The 18,557-nt window shown below is 38.6% G+C and overlaps 1 long non-coding RNA gene across 1 annotated transcript in view; it reads right to left on the bottom strand.

Moving 5' to 3' along the window:
• Positions 1–18,557, bottom strand: part of LOC135411545 (uncharacterized) — an 83,756-nt gene that overhangs the window by 23,777 nt on the left and 41,422 nt on the right. Inside the window, exon 3 of the long non-coding RNA XR_010429202.1 lies at positions 14,747–14,891. This is a non-coding gene — a long non-coding RNA (uncharacterized LOC135411545). The remainder of the gene's footprint in view (positions 1–14,746; positions 14,892–18,557) is intronic.

Below are 18,557 nucleotides of genomic sequence, written 5' to 3'. Positions count from 1 at the left end.
CAGAATGGAGGATTAGACAGTGCAAACAACTCAGAAATCATGGCTTTCACCTAAAACAAATATTGTGTGGTCGCTAAACCTGTATGAACTGTTCCCATCGTATACAAAGAGATTTATCCATCCAGGATGTCAGGCTATGAGGCACCATGTGGCACCACGGCACTGCTGCTGTCACATGAACTCATTTGAAAATCCAGGCCAGGTCAGACACACCTGAGGAAAGAAAACTATTTATGAAGTTACTATTTAGCTATATGTGAGAACACAGGGTTTCGGACAAAATAGTGTACTTTGGCAGAAGAAATTATTCATTCCTTGCCTTTCATTTCTCTCTACCTCCACCATATTTGAACATATGCAATGTAAAAGGTATTTAGAAAGTTTAAACTATTTTTTCCTTTTCTTTTAATCTTTTCTTTTAATTCATGCTGATAACATATGTGGGAAAACACTTGACTGTTCCTGACCCAAAGACATTACTTTTGAGAGACAATAAGAGCAGATCAGCAGGACAAAAACGTGTTTTGTGGATCTAAGTGAAAGTTCATCTCTAAAAAGGCCACATTAGCATTTTTTTCTCCACTTGCTCCTCGTTATGGCAGTGCTGAACACTGATAGCTGAAATGAATTCGGAGGCAGCTGAAGTGACCACTGCAGTGGGTCAATGCTAGTGTCATAAGTTGTTTGTTTTGGATGGCTGTCATTTTAAAGCCAATGAGATATGACATATACTCTACTTAGGGTCCCAGCCTGGGATATTCCTTTAAACATCCCCGCCATCCACCCCAAAAAACCCCCAAAACCTACCTTCTCAAATATTATATAATAGAAGAGGAAGAGGAGAGGTTACTGATGTACCCAAAGACTCAAGAAGTCTCAAAAAAAGAAAACTTGGCTATTACAGGCACAGGAAAGTAGTAAGTTTTCTGGAGGAAGGTTATTAAGACACTTTGCGTATGCTATATTTCTGTCTTCTCCTGCTTAAAATGTTGTTGTTTTGTTTTGTTTTTCACTTAGGAGTTGGATTGAGCAGTTCTAGTTTGAGTCACAATCCTTTCCTCTTTCTTTTTTCATGGAGCAATTTATTCAGTGTTACCATGGAAATGATTTCATCTTTCCGGTAGTAGGATTCCAGCCCTGCAGTCTTGGTTTTGTCAATATAGTGTCCAGCCCTTAACATACCTACTTTATTAATGTCACCATTAGATGAGACTGTTTACCTACATCAAGAAAAAAAATCTTTAAAACAGTTTAACCATGCAAGAAAGCCAGGACTCCATCATTTCATAGCTTTGTTCTGCAAATAAAGGACCCACTGTTGTGACCCTCACTATTTATTTAGTCTCCTCACAGGGCCTTGTCTAGTCTGTCAGATCTGTCTCTACGGGAACAGATAATGGACAGACAGTGGTGTAATACAAGCTTTCCCATTGTTTTTTTTTTTCCTTTTCCCAACTTTACATTTTTTTTCATACTTCCACAATGGTTTTTTGGAAGAAAACAGACATTCCTGGGTTTGTATTCCTACCTTTATGCCGCTGTTGCTGACAGACTTGCCAGGGGAAAGACATAATCTAATCCTTCTTTCAGCTCAAATAGGGTTTTTCTGTTTTATAAGGCAGATGAAGGGGCTCACAGAACACCCTCAAACCAGCTGACAGAGAGCAGGAGCAGCATGTGTACACACACAGACACAAATAATCAGTGCCACGTAAAAGAGGCATCATTTCCTCACAATTTGCTATGCTTCAGTTGAGACTCCTTAGCAAAACACAAGCTCCAGACACTCTACTTGAGCAAAAAATAAATCAGTTTCTCCTTTGATGTTTATCAGCAGATTTTAAGAGTCTGTTTGGGAGCAAGTGAAGAGTGATCTAACGTTTGATCCGATTTTGTTTGTTTGTTTGCAAGGCTTGTATGCCCAACAGCAAAATAGGAGATTTCTCTTTAAAGCATAATAAACTGCAAGCATTTTGATGAAAATGTTCTGCTCTGTCTTTGTCTGCTTTAGTCAGAAGTCTCTTGGGGTTCTCCAACACAAGGCAGTACTTCACAGCAGTCTGATCAGCTGTGGTGCCATTACTCCATTTTAAGTCACATCTCAAAGCCGACTCGGCACTTCTTTAAGTTTCCTGCCCACCTTTTTCAACCTTCTGGTTTGTTTTCTTCAAAGTTCAACTGCTGAATGAAGTAAATCCACGTTTCATTAAGAATCACCTTATTGTCCTTCCTTCTCTGAACACTGAACCATAGCATGAGATTAAATGGCTTTAAGTTGCACTGAGGGAGGTTTATATTGGATATTTGGAAGGCTTCTTTCAGGGAAAGGGTAGTCAAATATTGGAACAGGCTGCCCAGGGAAGTAGTGGAGTCACTATTCCTGGAGGTATTTAAAAGAAATGTAGATGTGGTGCTTAGTGACACAGTTTGGTGGTAGACTTGACAGTACTGGGTTAATGGTTGGACTCTATGATCTTAATGGTCTTTTCCAACCTAGATGATCATATGATCTTATGATTCTAAAAATTTCTTCTAAGAGTAGCCTCTTTAGAGAGGGATAAATTACCTCATTGATTGAAGACTTAAAATTAGCAAGGCAGAGCTGATAAGTGTGAATGAATGTGTCCTTTTAATATTTTGGGGCACTCTATACATGGCATGTCATAATATTACATTAAATTTTCAGATGTCTTGTTGCCTTCTGTGTTAAAAAATAGATAGTGAGAGAAGAGGGAAAACCATCAAAGATAAGAAATGTCTGGACAAAAAGACTATCTGTTCCAACATGCTGCACATTTTGATTATGTCATTCCCATTTTATTCAGGCTCAGTGTTAAGTGACTGGTGGAACACAGTGTGGTGGTGTGCTGAGTTCTGGTTTGGCTGCTTCTGCCAGTGGCGACAATCAGGATATGACAAATGGAGCTGATAGCTCCAGTGGTAATAATGGTGATTCTGATATTTCCTGTTGTATTTTCAGCTGCTTAAAATTTTGCAGACTATTAATGGTTTGGGTGGAAGTTTTCCATGCTATCTTTTTGCTTCTGAACAACCTTTTTCTTCTTTTAAGTTTCACCTGACATAGTCTGGCCATTTCTGATGGAGAAGCTTCCTGTTTGCCACTTAATGAACAACAAAAAACAAAACTGGGAAGAGTGGATGATAGACCAGCTGAGTGTGCTGCCATTCAGTGGGACCTGGATAGGATGGAGAAATGGGCTGACAGGAATATTATGAGTTTCAGTAAAAGGAAATGCAAAGTCCTGCATCAAGGGAGGAGTAACCCCAGGCACCAGAAGAGGCTGAGCAATGACTGGCTGGGAAGCAGCTCTAAAAGAAGGACCTAGGGGTCATGGTGGACAACCAACTGACCATGCACCAGGAATGTGCCCCTGCAGCAAAGACAGTCAACGCCATCCTGGGCTGCATTAGAAGGTAAATTGCCAGCAGGTGGAGGGAGGTGATTCTTCTTCTCTGTTCTACACTGATGAGAGACATTTGGAGTGTCAGGTCTAGTCCTGGCACTCCAGAGAGAGTGGACATGGAATTGAGAAGAGACATGGACTTATGAGTCCAAAGAAAGGCCACTGAGATGATTAGGGAATATCTTGCACACAAGAACAGGCTGAGAAAGCTGAGACTATTCAATTGGAAAAAGAGAAGGCCCAGACGAGATCTTATCTATGTGTACACATCTCTGATTGGAGAGAACAAAGAAAAGGGAGTCAAGCTATTTTCACTAGTGCCCAGTGATAGGACAAGAAACCGATGGGCACAAAACTGAAACATGAAACTCCATCTGTACATATAAAAACATTCATTTACTGTGAAAGATGTTGTGGAGGTCCCATTTATGAAGATATTCCAAACCCAGGTGGATATAGTTCTGAACAACTTCTCTAGCTGATTCTACTTGAGCATGGGATTTGAACAAGATGATCTTGAAAGATCCCTTCTAACCCCATTAAGTTTTTGATGCTGTGAATAAAGAAATCTTGCCAATGCTTAACAGATCATTTCTAGCTTGAGCAGAAATTTTAAATGTCTTTGTAGAAGGAGTCTTCTGCTGTCAGTTGTCTTCCTGTTTTCACCAGAAATTTTTTAAATTCACAATATGTTAAATTTTCCAGGTATCAATAGAGCATCACTGAAATTTGACTAAATAGGGAAATCCTGCAGGCGTCTTCTGTAAGGAGCACAGGCCATCTCTGGGCTGCAGTGACTGGATACAGTTTACCCTGCCCTTCATTGGCTGCTTGTGGCACTGTGCTACAAAGCTCAGAGAGAACCACCCTTCTTCAAGCTTGCAAGTCTGTAATCACTGGTGCCCCAGAAGGGAAGACTGAGAAGCCTTACTTGACTATGGCAAAGTGACGTACCCCTCTGTGCTGATTTTGGCTGGAGTAGAGTTAACTTTCTTCACAGTGGCTGGTAAGAGGCTGTGTTTTAGATTTGTGCTGAACACAGGGTTGATAATACAGAGACACTTTTGTCATTGCTGAGCAGTGCTTACACAGAGCCAAGGCCTTTTCTGCTTTTGTACTACCACACCAGCAAGGAGGCTGGGAGTGCGTGGGAAGCTGGGAGGAGACACAGCCAGGACAGGTGACACAAACTGGCCAAAGAGATATTCCATACCATATGACATCATGCTCAGGATATAAAGCCAGGGGGAAGAGTGAGGAAAGGGGGACGTTTGGAGTGACGCCATTTGTCTTCCAAGTAATTGTTAGGTGTGATTGGGCCCTGGTCTCCCAGGGGTGGCTGAACACCTGCCTGCCCATGGGAAGCAGTGAATTAATTTTTTGCTTTTCTTTGTTTGTGTACATGGCTTTTGCTTTCTCTATTAAACTGTCTTTATCTCAACCCATGAGTTTTCCAGCTTTTACTCTTCCAGTTCTCTCCCCAGTCTTGTTGATGAGAAAGTGAGCGAGTGGCTGCATGGTATTTTCTTCTCCAGCTGTGGTTAGACCATGGCACCCTCACAGGGAAAGGATTGCAAGAGCCAGAGAGTCAAACGGAAAAAAATCCAGTGCAGAGGAATTAGAGTGACAAGACTGTAACCTAGGGGTGTTTGGGGGGCATGGAAGAGACTGCACCCAGTTGCAGATGTAGAGCAAGTCCAAGGGACAAGGTCATTTAAAATCGAGCTACAGCATTTTGTGAGTATAATGTGATTTAGTGGCTAATTACTGTAGTTTTGAAGTTCTGCATATGAATTGTAAAGTATAGTTTTGAAGTTAATGCATATCTCCCCCCATTCCTGATGTACATATGTGAATTATTCTCACCAGGCTCATCAGATGAACCCTTTTAAAATGCTTTGAAATATACTATCTTGATATAGAAAGTGCTATAGGATCTTTTGAGATAAAATTCTCTAGAGTGTCCCATTCATCTCCTCTTCCTTAGTTTGTGGAAGTACTTAGTCTTTATATAATATTCAGCCTTGATTGCAGGGTGTAAGACTTTTTTTCTTTCTAAAAACCTAGTTATGAAAGAAGGCTAGGTTTGGGTTTTCTGCTTTTATGCACAGCAAACATGCAATTTTGCTACCGGTAGTAACAACCAGCTTGGAAAATGATTAGGCTTTTAAATGACTGGGCTTTTTGAAAAAAGCATAAACAGGAAAACGTGGGCTGTTTCTGGAGTTATAGTGATTGCACTAGAGGGAATTTAGGGAAGAGACAGCGTAAGTGAGACTTCTACACCAATTTCCATGTGGACTCTACTAAGTCAGAGGAATTTCTCTAAATTTATGAAATTTGAAAAATTTTGAGTGTAAAATTTAGCACTTGCTGGTTTTCAGGGCTAGAGTTGAATATTATTAAACTAAATGATAACTCTTGCAATTTTGAAAGGTTAATTACAATGTCGAGCAATATTTTAATTTATTCTAATTCATCTCAACTGGATTTGTTCGTCTCATAGTTTTGCATATCTTTATATTCATTACAGTCCATTAAGGTAAAACCTTTTAACAAATATTCATTTGTGGCCACTTTCACCATTTTCTGCTTGAACCTCATTCTTTTTCAGATGTCAAACTCTTACAAAATCATGTCATGAAAGGTCACATTTGTATGAAAATCATATCCAACATTTTAGCTCTGGCATAGAATGACAAGTTATACAGAAGTTTTATTCCTTTCAAGAGGAATCTCAGAGAGAACCTCAAGTTTTGGGGTTTTGATCTTTTTTTTTTTTTTTAATTAAAATTTCAGTCTTCCCATCACTTTTTAGCACTATGTCTCTCACAAATGTGTTTCTACTAATCAGTTTTCATTAAGATTATTTGACATGATGAAATGATGGCCCATAAAGAATGCAAAGGCATTTCTTGTGCTTTGGTGGTGCAATTTGCTTTTGCTCTGTGCAGAGAAGACCCACTAGTCCAGTGCTCATCCATGACTAGTGTTAATGAAGAGGGTACAGAACAGTTGACAACATGTAAACTTGGACTGCTTTGCACTAACTGTCATAAATGTTTTGACAACAAGTTAAATATTTTATTGTTTGTTATTTGTACAGTGGTATTTCCTGCTTCCTCAGGTGGGCTCGTACTCTGCAAATACACAGTAACAAAGTATTCCTTGCTTTAAGGGCCTTCTAAGTTTAGAAAAAGAAACCCAACAGCAACAGGCTACAGTAAACAGGCACCTGGTGACCAGGAAATAATTGGTTAAAACAACTCAGAAAAAAATGCTGTGGAAGTAATATGTTTGCAATTTTTTTATAGGCACCATAGCAAATATAAGATTGTGCATCCACCTATATAAAATTGTGCATTCACCTGGGGCTGAAATGGCCATTTAGAGAAGCTGCTAATGATAGCTGTCAAGTGATAAAAATAATTCTTGAAGTCCTGGTAAAACTGGAATGGGAATGCTTATTGAGTTAGCTGATATTTCACAAATAAATGTGAGAAATGTATGAAAAAATGTCTTTGGCTTTTGCACAGTACCTTACACTATTCTTAGCTGTACTTTTTCACATGCATTTTTCAGAGTCTCAGTAGCGGAACTTTTCTGCTTTTATTCTTCCATTGTCCTTGTGGCCCTGCATCTCAAAACCCCAATAGTGTTGTCAGGGTGAGTTCTCACGGGAAGCAACTACCACTTTGCCCCTCTTTATCCTCACTTCTCACCTCTGTTTTGTAGACCTTAGCTATTATTTGAGAAAACTAAACATTGAATAACAAAGTGTAGAGCAGCAATTTAAACAATCAAACAATATTATCTAATCATTTATGTGCACACTAGCCAATATGCTAAATTTGCACCCTATTATATATACTCCACTCAGAGCTAATAGCACTATAAGTGGAAACAATGGGGGTTATGAGTGGCTTACAACGAAAAGTATATGGTGTTAGGGAAAAAACATGACAAAAAAGTATCAGTATCCTTGTCTACATCCCTACTATCTGCTGCACTGGACAGCCACTGCCTCCCCAGAGAATAGTTTCCTGGGACTCTACTCTTCCTGGGTGGACACAAGGAAAATATTTCCCTCCTACGTTTTCTCTTCCTCTTCCTCTCCCACTCACCTTATGTTTTTATTTTTCTGCAGAGGTAACTTGCACTGTTGGAGTAGACATATGTCATCAGATACAGGTCCCACTAATATGTGTCTCTGCAGTATTATCCTGTCTCACTGTTCTTTGTGCAACATCACCATTTCTCAGCTATACTGCCTACCTTTAGAAGTTCTGGGCTTTATGTGAGTTTTTAGTATCCTTTGCACTTTGATGTAAAGGTTGATTATCTGACTGAAGTGTCTGTAATGTACACTCTGTTCTCATACCCTCTATATTTGAATCAACCAAATCAATTTCCATCTGATTTGCAGTGATCCATTAAAATTCTCCCCTTTCAATGACTTGTTGAAAATAGCCTTTTGGAAGATGCTGCCAATAGCTGAACAGCATCAAAGTATGACAGTTGCAATTTATTTATCAGCACATTAGGTTTTAACCACAGCATGCCCTCTCATCACTCAAGAAACAATTGCAGTCTACAGTCTTATATCTATATCATTTCTGTGAATAATATGTATAACCAAATTTATTCCATCACTTGCTATTATTCTGTCACATGAATGTCAAAATAAAGGAGCTCTAAAGCAAACAAAAAGAAGAAAAATTATAGTCATAAGGTAAACAGTTCTAAGAGAGAAAGACAACCACAGGTGGAATATTCATTGGAAATCTTTTTTTTTTTACCAGGTACTAGGAAAGTAATATGGCTTGCCAAGACCTAATAAAATGAATATTAAAGAGCTAATGGACTTCTCCGGGAGGGCAGATAAGAGAATTAGCCTACTGGTCTGTTTGGGAAGAACAGACTGACAGAGATGTAGGCTGTAAAGGATGGCCTAGGCAGTTGTATCAGTCCCCACCTTGAGTTGAAGAAGTTTTCAGCATAAAACTCAGACACATAAACCTTCCACTACCCTATATCTGCTACATACCTTTGACTGAGCAAACAAGAATTGTTTGAAGAAACTACCTTGAATCATTCCACATGACTGAAAACCAAGATAACACATTCATCTTTTCCCAGTAGTCAAATTACAGGATTCTGCCTTCAGACAGGTGAAGGAAGTGAAGCCCATCACTGGGAAAATGCTCATGACATGTGAGATGCAGTTCCCACTGTACCTGGGATAATACCTCATTCAGAAATATCTGAGTGAATAAGTAGGCGTGTTTTTATTGCAGCAACTCAGGATATGTCATGGCATTACATGGTTATTGAGCTAACCTTATTGCCATATTACTTCATAACCTGCAGTCTCTTCACTCTCATCAAACCCATGTGAGGTAAGGCTATAGGTTCATTTATCCTGTATATTATAGGCCAAATAAAATTGAGGTTCCCAGGGAAATAATCAGGGAGAATTGCACACCTCTAGGACATGCTGACAGGTAAGAAGCTGACGGAAAAGGCTTATTTTTCTTCTAATGAGGTTTGCATATGTCTCCAGAGCTTGCTGCAGTCTGAGAAGGAAAAATATGTTTTTCAGTCTTTTTATCCTCTAGGAAAAAAAAAAATAAAATTACAGTAACTGAAGCTTGAACAGGACTCCAGAGATAATTTCAACAGACGAATTTTGGAGAATTTCATGGATGGAAAATTCATCTTTAGATCCTTGAGATTTTCGTAAGTGTATCAACCTTTGTTTGCTTCATTTTCTCAGTTTCCCATAAGAAAAGTGGAAAGACTCGCTCTCTTGAAGTTCTTTATAACTCAGTACTAGCCAGCGAGTGTTGTACACTGTCAAAAAACTTTTTTTTTGAAAGCACTGAATTTGAGGCAATGGTAATAATGGTGTTAGAGAAGCAAAAACATATGTATATTCATAAGAAAGAACATGTGCCAAAATTATCATTTGCTGAAGTATTCCTGGAGGTTCTGTAGGCAGGAAAAAGTTTCAGTTTTCAAAAACAAAAGACAAAGGACAAGCTGAGCTGTAAGAAAAAACTTCAAAGCTCAACACAAAACTTGTCTGCATAAAGATTTTTGAAATTTAAAATTCTAAACAAGAATATATTAAAAAAAAAAGAACCCTGAAACTGTGAGACATGGCTCTATATCTCTAATTAATCTCTCTTGATGTCTGCACTTCCTTATTTTTATTATTTTTCTTGTTAATTTTAAAGATATTAATAATAACTTGTGAAAACAATTTTTCTACTGAAATAAGTAATTATGAACTTTCAGAAGGATTTTAAAATTCTGGGATTCATCCTTCTGAATATAAATTCTGGAATTCATCCTTCTGAATTTAGAATGAGAATAACATCAATATAGAATTTTCCCTCATATATTTTTCATTTTCAGATGTTGTTTTGTTTGTGCTAATCTTTGAAGCAAGTCATCAAGTAAAAAGATCTCAGACTTTTAAGACAAGGAGCTTTCATCGGGAAAAAAAAGAAACTAATTAATATTTTGTTTTCCTCTAACAACAATTTAGGTTATTAGTCTGAATTATTGAGAACTTTTCAATTATTTTTAGTCTGCTGCATTTTACGGTGTGCTGCCAATGACACGTAGAAATTATATCAGCTGTTGCTTGTGATTGACATTATCACTGTCTTTCTTTGGTTTATTAGATTTTTTGTGAGCAGGAAATCCAGATGCTGTCAAGTGCCTACAGAATTTCTAGAGACTTATACTGCCATCCTCCTTAGGCAGAAACTAAATTGTTCTTTCATTGTTGCACAGTCTGATTGACACACCTACATTGAATGGGCTCCTTTCTACCAATCCTTTCTCTCTTGTCATATTTCATAAATTCCACAAAGTTGCATTACAGAAATCTGTGAGGATTGTGAAATTATGAATATGGCAACAGGCAGCCATCGTTGGCCACTCTTCATAATGAAGGATGCAGTTTAAAGTAATTCTGATGATTGTGACATATTTCCATGCTGGCATAAAAACTATTACAATCTCTTTCTGCCCTTTTAAATGGGCATACTGTGAAATAGATATTTCAATGAACCTATTTCCTTTCTGGCTAATTTGAACTTTTTTATTTTGTAAAGCTGCAACATGTATTTTAGACTATGCTACCTAAGAAAAAGGATACACAAGTGCTTTTTTAGTTATTATCTGCCATTAAATAAGAACAGTTCTTTTCGTCTACTTTAATGGCCCAAAGGGAAAAGTTTTGTGTTTCAAGCACTTTTAGCAGAATCAGTTTTCAAGTTTTAGTTCTTTTCTAGGTGTTCCTGAGTGAATAGAAATCTGGCAGCCTAGGGTTTGAAATCTACTGCTCTAAGTTAGGTGCCTCAGCTCCTGAAGCATTGCATAGGATAAGTGAAGTTAGCTGTAAGAATCTGGCATAAAGAGTTGCCGAAGCTGAATAAATGTTATGGTAGGGATTTCTTCATTATACAAGGCTGAGTGGTTGCAATTTAGTTGCTGAATGAAAGAAAATCTCAGTGATTTCAGAACATCACTCGGTTTTCAACATACAAATAAGCGGGAGGAAGGAAAAGCCCCACCAGAACTGTAAGTCTGTGAAAGGCAGGATAACATGAGAATGTTAAAAGAGCATTTCATCCTGAATCACAATCAGTTCCAGAACACAAAGAAAAGTCAGAGGAAATACAGAGGACCTCAAGAGAGTGATTAACCTTGACATAGGTGTTTTAAAATCCTTAGAGGAAATTACCTTCCCAGAATAGTAACTTTTCTATGACTTAGCTCCTGGAGAGGACTTGCTCAGCAAGGCACCAGTGCATTGCTAGGAAAACAGCAGAAACACACTGCTAGGATGAGGCAGTAACCACGCCTAAGGAACTTGGAGCTGGGTGGGAAGAATTGTAGCACAATTGACAGAGCCAGTGTCTCCTCTGGCAACTACTGCAGCCCAGCATGTATGGATCTGTTGAGGAAACACTTTGTACGAACGTGGCATGTGTTTCAGGGGGGTCTCTAACTTGTTCTTCTGGGGTGTATACCCATTAGCAGCTGTAGTGAAATAGATGCACACTTAGAGTTTATCTTCCCTTCTGGTTTTAGCCAGACGGAATCCAGTTTCTGTCTTCCATGAATGCTCTGTGATGTGAAACAAAACATGGGAAGTATAAGAGGACATTGATTTAAAATACCTAGCCTTGATCTGAACTAAAATGCTAGTGTAGACACATTTAGACTTCATCTGCACACAAATAAAGAAGAGATTGTCAGTGTTTGGACAGGACTCCACTACCAAATCTGCACTGCATTCTCGTTTCTTTGAATCTATTGGCTTGGCATGGAGGAAGCCCTCAGCAAGAAAAATGACAGCATTATTTTTCCTTGCTGCCACTGAAAGATAAAAAAGCTCTTTTCAGGGATGCAAAACTATTTGAATTGGACAAGCTTGGAGCAAATATGCAGTTGGGCACTATTTATTTGGAGCCTAGGTGTGGGGCTGACTGTCTGGTCTAGATTGTTCTTCATGTTGGCTGTTAGTGTGCAAACTGACACACGGCTTTTCAAAGTCAGAGAAAAATATTTTTTTTCAATAGGCCACTGATTAGATGCGGCTGAGTCAGAAGGGTATGAGTCACCACTCAAATGACAAGTGTAAATTTAGAGCTGAGGGGAAGGGAGGAGGCTTTTAAAAGCAAACACATTGTTTGAAACTGAAGAAATTGAAGCCAGGCCTCCGCCACAGGATTTTGCTGGCATACCTGTATTGTCTAGAGGTGTAAGAAAATCACCTACAGAGTCGACACTGCTCTGTTGGCAAATCCATAGAGAAGACACAGGGAGGCTTAAAGAAGAGTGTTTGTAACAAAGCTGTTGCTGTGCAGGGAAGGGATATAGCTATGCTGATGAAAAGAAAAATGTCTTGTGGCAAGATTTTGTTGACATGTGCTCCCGTCTCAATAGGCCTCTCAGAAAGTGGGAATCCCTGTGTATAGCTTCAAGATCCTGTATGGATCTAAACACGAGCTGGCTCTCACCTACACAGAGTGTGTTTGGAAATGGGAAGATCTAGGGGTTAGGGAACATTGTACTCTCAGAGTGTTTAGTAAAGAGGATGGTTTAAACTGATGTTTTGGAGCTCAGGGTCTCAGTTTCCACCAAATATTGCTTTAGATGCCCACATTCTCTAACATAATTTCAAGAAAATGGGAGAAAATGGTCTAGATAAAATTGTCAAAAGGTGGCTTTGCAGCAAAATATACCAGAGTAAATATTAGTAGATCACACCAAATTGGCACAGCATTTCAAGTGAGATCTAAAAGGGCACTCACCCAGGTGCCAATGAATATTTTGATTAATGGAAAGGTTGATGGAACAGAATATCTTACAAAGTGTTTAGGCAACAATGCACAAAGCAGACTAAACACCACTGAGGACAGGATTAGAATTCAAGATAATTACTTTAGAGTTGAAAAAAAGGGTTTGAAAATAATAACAACAAAAAACAACCCCAATCTAAAAATTATTGAACATCAAGGACCAACCCATAGGAAGAAAAAGGCAACTACATAAATATATATATTAGAAAAAAAAAAAAAAAGACCAAAAAAAAGATAGATAAGTAAAACAGTACCTTGGAGTATTAAAGTCTGTTGTGGACTCTAAACTGCATGACAGAACTACAATGCAATGTTACAAACAAAGCAAATCACTATCCCAAATGAACAGGACTGTCTTCTGCAGAACTTATGAAGCAATTAATCTTTTTGTCTCCACATAGCTTGAGGCACTAAACTTTACGAGAGATGCAGCCACACTAAGAAGAATAACAGAAATACTGAGAGATTTAGAAAATATGATCTATCCATCAGTGCAGAGGTAATTCAGTTTATTTTTGGAATAAAAAAGAAGAATGGGAGAACATGATAAAAATTCCAATATTGAAAATATAGTGAGAGGATAGCGATATGTGACTTTCCATTTTGAGGGAGTGAAAGGAAATAATAATAATTAAGTTTCTGCTGGACAAGATATAGTTTAGCTGTTATGGAGTGTGTTCCTAACCACAGAGATCAATAAGCATCAATAAGCCACCTAAGTTGTGGCATCTTCATTACTGGAGGTTTTAAAGATAATCTCAGGAAACCTTTGCTGGGGAGAATATTAGGGTTCTTAGTTCTCCTGAGAACAGGGACAAGGATTAGCTGTCCTGTGAAAGTAAATTCCAACTTTGCTGTAAAGGAAATTGGCCTGACTCTTCACAGAGGCAAGCGGCAAAAGACCAAGGGGCAACAGGCACAGGTCCAACAAGAGTATTTACAATTAGATGCAAGAAAATATATGTAGTTCAATGCTGGAACATGTTGTCCAGCACAGTAGAATGTTGTCCAGCCTGCAGAACCTCCAAGTTTGGAAGTATTCAAAGTTCTGCTGGACAAGGCTCTTATTGCTGCTTTAAGCAGGTGGTCAAACAAATGACCTCCAGAAGTCCCACCCAATCTCTAGAATGAAATAGAATCATGGGGATTCTATGATCCCATGACTCAACTGTTCAAACTTATACATTGAAGGAGTGTCATATCACCCTGGGTATAAAATGTGACTTTTAGTCCAGTGAAGGGAGACTGAAAGCTGCCTATATTAGCATTAGAAATGTATTATCTGTAGGGTGTCTAGGATCTCTTCTATAAAATAAAATAAGTTATTTTTCATAATTATGCTCAATCTACGTAAACTAAACCCAATCTCCATTAAAATACTTTTCAACTCCCCACCCATTCCCATCCCTTTCTCTTTAGATGATCAAATTTATTAATATTTTTAATCAGAGAAGAATGCAAAAAAGAGCATTATCAAAAGCTGTCTTTGGGAAGTGACTTAACTGATTTGCCTTTGATCCCTGTCATCGAATAATTAGCTTAAAAATTGCAATTTCAAAGTGACTAGTGAAAAAAAAAGCAGAGAAATTACCTTTTATTCTCCATTTTGGCAGGACTGCTAGATCCACACTTGAACTGAACTTGACTACATTACTATGAGGTAGTTGGAAAGGCACCTCTTTTATATATAAGGAACCTCTTTTACTGTAACTTATTTCTCTAGTGTGTAGTATTAGCTGCTTCCTTCACAGTTATTATAAAAGGTTCTTTAGACATATAACATTTTGTTTTCAGTGAAGGATGAGAATTTTGCTCTCTCTCAGCTAGAAGTGTGCTCTTTGTTTCTTAAAGTTGCTTTAGGCTTATGCAAGGTAGGTGAAGATGCCATTTGGCCCAGTGTCATTTCAAGCAAAGCATTGGGTTAATTTCAGTTCTGACCTCTTGTACAGCAGGTGATGGGTAGGTAGGCAGGCAGTCAGGTATCACAGCAACAAGCTTCCAAATCTACCAGAAGGTCCTCTGCAGACCTTTGACCATGATTTGACCTCAGTTTGGAGGGTTGTCCATTTTCCTTTCAATGAATCTGTAGAGAAACAGTCAATCCTGTGTAAATGTTGCTTTCCATGAGAGAAATGTTACAAAATCAGGCTTTTAAAAACCCCCAGAAATAGAAAAGAACATGCAGAGAACTAGTGATGTAGGAGACACTTGAACACAGGCTATGAAAACTTTAAGGAGAAATGTAGAGCAAGATGCCCACATATGCTAAAATAGATGATTTTTATAATATTTTGGAAATATTTGGTGTGATCACAGCACAGAGGAACAGGAAGAAGGTTCATAGAGACAAGAGGATTTCTCTATAACAGTGAGTGGCACTGGAGTTTCAGAACAGAGGAAGGACAAGCTAAATGAATTAACTTGGATTTCCAGCAGTTCTCTGAGGACTGCTTGAAGAAGTTAAATAAGTCCTCTTCAGGTGGCCTGTTTCCCAGGAGAACTACAGTCAGTGGTAAGTGAAAATACTCAGGGAATATAACTGTATTCTGAGTGCAGAACTTGAGATAAAAGCCTAAATCTACCTAGCACCTTCACAGACTTTGGACACCAGCTTGTACAAAGATATAGGCTTTGGGCCAATTTGTGGATGCGACAGAAAAAAGTTTGATCTACTCCTTAATATGGGCCCAGCACCTGCCTATCCAAAATGCAGGAAGCCAAACTAACTGTGGGCTACTTGTAGGGTCCCATCCCCTCACATATCCACCCACTGCTTGTATTGTTCTGACCTCTTGTGAGTCCTTTCAATGAGACATTTTGACTGAGCATGGCAGAGACCTAAACCAGAACACCTGCTCTTGGATGAACAAAGAGGGTGAACCTGCTGAGGGTCAGAGTCAGTGCAGAAAAGCACAACAGCAGCACAGGTCCAGGAGAGATGGAGAATGACAAGAGAACTCTATGTAGGAAGCTGAGTGGCAATTCAGCTGCCTAACAGATCTCGGTCTTAGACACCTTTCCTGGAGTGCAGTGGCTCCATACGTAACTTTTCCACTCCAGAAACTGCAAAGAGAACCTTAAGTAACTAGGTCAGAGTTAGGCATCCAGCTTTTAGATGCTTACATGAATATGTATTAGACACTTATACCAGTATATGTCCCCATTGTTAAGGTGATGCAATAGGTTCAGGATTGCATAAATAGTCTGTTTGGAAGTTGTCCCCAGAAGGATAGGGTATAGTAGTAGTCTGAATTCTGTCTGCCTTTTCAGTACTGAAATCATGAGGTTGCTGTATGGCTGCTTACTATGGGAACCAAACCTACAGTAATGAGGATGCACTGAGATGTAGTGGATAAGTGGTATTGAAATTTAGTTCATTGAGGCTTGGAAATCTAGACTTCACATTTGTACAGTGTGACTCTGACTGCCTATTTTGTTCAGTTTCTCACAGTCAGATTGCACATGGGTACTTCAGTGAGAACAATCTGGGTCTAGTTAATTCTGTGAATTAGCCCTTCTGTTTGCAATGATCTATACTGGAGAACAAAATCTCTTCAATCAGTTGCAAAAACTCTATCAGACACAAATGTGAGCACTGGAAAAAAACAGAAAACCATGAGAAAATGTGAAATATAAATTAATTTTCATCTTACAGTCTCCATGTTTTTTACAACCATTATCTCCTCAAGGTGGACAACAACTCTCTAGAGAGAAGCAGGTTTCAAATGAAGGCTATTTCCTCCCTACTAAACCAAAGCTGTTCTGTGGTAGGACAGTGACCCCAGGAAACAGAGAGTTATGCTAAAGTCACTACAAAGACAAAAAGATGGCTCCAGAACTCAGACAGCTGAGCAGAAGCTTGTGAGTGTCACCCACATCAGTGGGTGGCCAGGCAAGTAGCATCCTGCTTTTTTTAATAGGCAGTTCTCCCATGCATTTTATCACACTTGAAGGAGAGTGTCTCTCACTGTATTAAGAGGTTATGGTGGGGCATTGACACATTTCTTAGCTGGAAGGAACATCATTGACTCACTGGTGTCCCAGAGAATACTTATTTTAGCCTGACTCATCCTCGGAGCAGAGCACAAGCTGATATGCTGTGAAGCCTGTTGCATAGGGCTGCTGTCACCAAAACAAAGGCAAACAGGAAATTATTATGGTCTTTTAAGTCACAGGGCAGCACTAAGTAATAATGTCATAGGGTACCACTAAGTAATAATGTCTTCCCTATTTCAAGTTGAACCTGGTCCTACCTCCACCACTGCAAACAATATACAAGGAAAAATGATATAATTTGCACATGTGTAATGTAAAATAATGAGAATTAAAAATAAAGTTCTACCTCCTTCAAACACAAAAATTACTGGTCTGCCAGCATGTCCATTCCTTTTTTTTCTAGATTTCCTATTGAGCTGGTACCATTCACTTAGCAAGGTGCAACTCATGTGGAGGTTAGATTTAATATTTGAGGAAACAGAAAATATTCCGTTCAAATGCCAAAACAGATGAAGGACTTCCACTCAAACATAGATGTACTCAGGAAAATAGGAAGCAAACGACTTAATTTTTTTTAGGACTGAAGAGGTGAGCATTTCAAGGATGGGAGTTGGCTCTCTGCCTTTTGTTTTCAAAAGTAGCAAATTTAACTCCATGAACTGATGAAATTCGTAATACACTATAGGCCACATCTGTAATGATGCCATATATACTAATGCACCTTGTAAGTCAAAAACAAGCAGCCCATAAATCCCAGCAGATTTTACCACTCATGGGGTTAAAGGCTTTCATCACGTCGACCTTAGAACCTGTCTCCTTTAATTCCTGAGAACTGACTGCTAGACCCTCAGCACAATTATGGCTGGAAATAAACTACACTGCACAGCGATTTCAGTTCATGATCAGTAGCCATGGTAACTATAAGCAATACGGTTTAAAAAAGGAAATGGCCGTAAAGGGCAAAAATGTGTATCTTGAATCCAGACAACTGTGATACTGAAGACTTTTTGTTTCTTCAGAAGGAAAAATTCCTTTTTCTTTCTGCTCCAACTAAACTTTTAGGTTCTGTTTTAAGACAATTAACTTCTTCATTTGCCTCTCAGAAACTAGCACTCATACATTTTTTGTTTTCAGTTGCATACTCATTAAAGTATTGATATTAACTGTCTATTGCTTGAAGCAGTCATATATTGGGGTCTTTACTTCTGTGTGGCCAGTTATTTTAATACAAAATCCCTTTCATCTCAGCTTTTGCTTTGAGCTTGTAATTTGTTGTTGTGTGTTTATTTTGGTGAGCGGTGCGGCCTTCATCCAGTTTACTTTAAAGTGAGAAAATCTACTGTAAGACAATGTGATTTTGGTAGCGTGTTCAGTGTTTCTTAAGACCAATCCTGAGCTCTTTCACCTGTTGCATACCCTCTAAATCTAGCCTCAGTCCCACTGCCTGTAATTGTTTTAAAATGTGGGTTTAAATACTTACAAAGCTTTCAGATCACTACTTTTATTAATTTGAATTTATAGTGCATTTTTCATTCTGTGGGCAATATTAAAAATCCAAGAAAATCAAATGGACAAACAGCTGCTTTTCAAAGAACTGCATAAATTAACTAGAAACAAACGCACCAATCTGTTAGGTCTGTCAGTTTCTGTAATAGGAGACAGATATTATTAACTTTCTTAGGCAATCATCATACAGAAGATTAAATATTTGATTTTATATTTGTTCTTCTATCCAAAAAGCCAGCTGCTGCTA

Source organism: Pseudopipra pipra, chromosome 1 (assembly GCF_036250125.1).
Source record: "Pseudopipra pipra isolate bDixPip1 chromosome 1, bDixPip1.hap1, whole genome shotgun sequence".
NCBI classification, from domain to species: Eukaryota; Metazoa; Chordata; class Aves; order Passeriformes; family Pipridae; genus Pseudopipra; species Pseudopipra pipra.
This window is presented reverse-complemented; position numbering and strand designations above follow the sequence as displayed.